Raw genomic sequence first — 3,031 nt, forward strand, 5'->3', positions numbered from 1 at the left:
TTTACCTTAACCTTGGGCCTTCTGAACGCAATTCCCTTTCTCTACCATTTAGTGGTGGCCCTTCTGGTAAGAATCTGAATTTTGCATTCAGGGTCAAATTCTGTTCTTTCTATGGGCAATTCCAGAAGAGTGGCACACATGCCATTCTAATCTGAGGGTACAATTCACGAGGAAGAGCTGGTGTTAATATCGCAGTCAAGGTGTCCCTTGTTCAAATCTTACCCTAAGTGAGCTTCGAGTAAGCTACTGCCTCTTAGAGTCTAGTCCTATCCTTCCCCACCCCTGCTGGTGCAGCCATGCCAAAAAAGAGTGTGCTGTATCGGGGCAGGGGGGTACAGAGTGGATTGAGAGGCTTTGGAAGGAAAGGGGGATTATTACCCCTTTGTAAGCCTCCTGCTCTGCAATGGGACTTGTGCCAGCTCTGTAGCCAGCACAAGTCTGAAGAGAGAAGGGGGCGGGGAGGCTGCTGAAGAGGGAACAGGATCCGACATGCACCAGAGCTGCGAGATCCACCCCTTCATACAGCCTCTGCACCCCATTCCTGTCCCTCCCTGCCCAGTTTCACCCCTCCTCACCCGGTTTCGGCTGTCCGACCTGCCTTACCTTCTCTGGTGGACATGGTGAGGTCTGGCAGCACTTGTGTCTACAGGGGCTGGAGGGAGGCAGTGACAGACTCAGAGTGAAGGACACCCAAACTCCACTGTCCCCTCACTCTCGTCACTATTTCCTGTAGACACAAACTACAAACCACAGCAACTGTCACCCTGCACATGCCTGATCTCGTCTGATCTCGGAAGCTAAGCAGGGTCAGGTCTGGTTTGTACTTGGATGGGAGACTGCCTGGGAATACCAGGTGCTGTAGACTTATACCATAGTCTTTCGAGACTGAAGGTTGCCAGCCAACCAAACCATATGAAATCCCCTCATGGTTTGAGTGTCATATTGTGTGCAATCATTGTCATACTCAAACCGCTGAAAGCATCCTAGGCTGCAGTGACAGGACAGGAAAACAAATGGATAATTATAGTTTTGTTTTGGTTTTCACACTGTTGTAATTGAGTCCTTTTTTCCCTTAATTGAGCTTGAATGCTGTACAGGATGATTCCATTTTATTTGGAATGACAAATATACTGCCCAGGCTTATGGTTTCGTGGAAAAAAATGCACATTTATGGCACTATGCTCTATAAATAATAAAGACATAATTTGAAACTATTTCTTTCTTTCATCTTATTTATTTGACTAAAGTATTTAGACTACTTTTCTAAGAAATCAAAGTGGTTTACAAAAAAAACATGACAAAAGCAACAAATTGTAAACACATATTTAAAACTCTCCATAAAGATTGCAATTACAGTGTTAAAAAGCAGAGTTGGGACAATAAAAATGTTTTTAGCTTCTTTCTAAATACTACAAGTGGCTTGTGGGATGTCTGGGAAGGGGTGGTTTCTGGGAAAGGATGTTGTGAGAGATGTCTGGTCCCACAACAGTGGGGCCAGCAACAAAAAGACCTACCGCATGGGGTTGTTATGAGGATAAAAGCGGGTAACCCATGTATGTTCCCCAGAGCTTCTTGTTGGAATGGGGGTGCAATAAATGTATATTATGATGATGATTTTACAATATCTTACAGTTGCACTAGCACTGTCCTGTGATTGGACACTGAAGTCTATGTCCAGGGTGCAATTTAACACAGTTAAAAAGCAGTTTGAAGATAAAATCCTAAACAGGCTGACCTAGGAGTAAACCCCACTGAGCTCTGCAGGATTGATTTCTGAGTAGCCATGCACTGGATTGTACTGTCCATTTCTCAGTTCCATCATATGCAGAGCAGGTGCCTCTTGAAATCACTGGCTTTGGTGTACTTAACCCAGTACAGGATTAGGATGCCTCTGGTTTGTTGTTGTTTTTAAATTGATTGATTGATTTTTAAAAGCCATTTTTAAATGAATACAAAATACAAAGCAATAATGGAATAGATGACACAAACAAAGACGGAAACACATAAGTAATTTCTGTTGAGACGAATGGCCCAATCCCTCACTGGTGTGCAAATAGCATTCACTGTATCCTGCAGGAGAAGAGATCACAGTTTTGTTGATTTGATTGCTTCCTTCTGTTAAACGTTCCCTGCAAATGAAAGCCAACAGAGGAGGCAAAAGGCTAAATTAGAGCCTTTCTCCCTGATGGACTAGTTTTGCAGGGAATTTTTTAATAAAACATACGCATATTCCAAGTGTCTTCATCTGTAACTAGAAATGGTATTGCTCCTTTTACCATCTCAGTAACAGCGGCAGACCCCCCATTATATTTGATTGGGCAAATGCCCCAGGCAAGAGCCTTTAGGACCCCGTGGAAGAATCTCTCAGGCTCCCGACGGTGTCAGAAACTGCACTTCCAGAAAAGTGGAAGCACATTGTAAAGCCTTGGGGAAGCCTCAGGAAGCTTTCCTTTGGTCGTGCAAGGCTCCATGAGCCTCAGGTGAGTGGGGGGCATTTGCGCGCAGGGGGATGGCAACAGCCTGCTGGGGGCACCATCTCGGGCCTTTGCTCCAGGGTGCGGGGCTGGAGAGGTCCGCCACTGCTCAGCAATCTTCTACTTGGTGGCCTCCTCATTTTGATGCATGCCTAGATCCAGTCCTAAGATGTGCTTATCATTGACTGTATCTAGTTTCAAAAATATTGGGACCTTGGATGGAGTCAGGGCAGGTAAAGCCAAGATAGGCTTTGGTTGATTTAGGTCAGGGGCATCAAACGTGTTTCATAGAGCAGGTCGAATAGGATTCATGGCACTTGCAGAGGGCCAGATGTGACGTCGTTAAGCAAACAACGACCAGAAATAAGCACTTTGTGCTCATTAGCTGCCAATGACAGAAAATAGAATATGCAAATATTGATCACATTTTCAAGGTATGGTGGAGCCCAGTTATCATGCAGTCCGCCCTTTCAGCCATGCCACTTCTCCTGAGGCATCACTTTGCTCAGGTGCTCTGCTAAGTGATGCCTTGGCAGAAGTGGCATTACTGAAAGGGC

General features: G+C 45.2%; 1 pseudogene; it reads left to right on the forward strand.

Moving 5' to 3' along the window:
• Nucleotides 1–745: 745 nt before the first annotated feature.
• Nucleotides 746–865, forward strand: LOC136650321 (5S ribosomal RNA; annotated as a pseudogene).
• The last annotated feature ends 2,166 nt before the right edge of the window (nt 866–3,031 follow it).

This window comes from Tiliqua scincoides, chromosome 4 (assembly GCF_035046505.1).
Source record: "Tiliqua scincoides isolate rTilSci1 chromosome 4, rTilSci1.hap2, whole genome shotgun sequence".
Lineage (NCBI taxonomy): Eukaryota > Metazoa > Chordata > Lepidosauria > Squamata > Scincidae > Tiliqua > Tiliqua scincoides.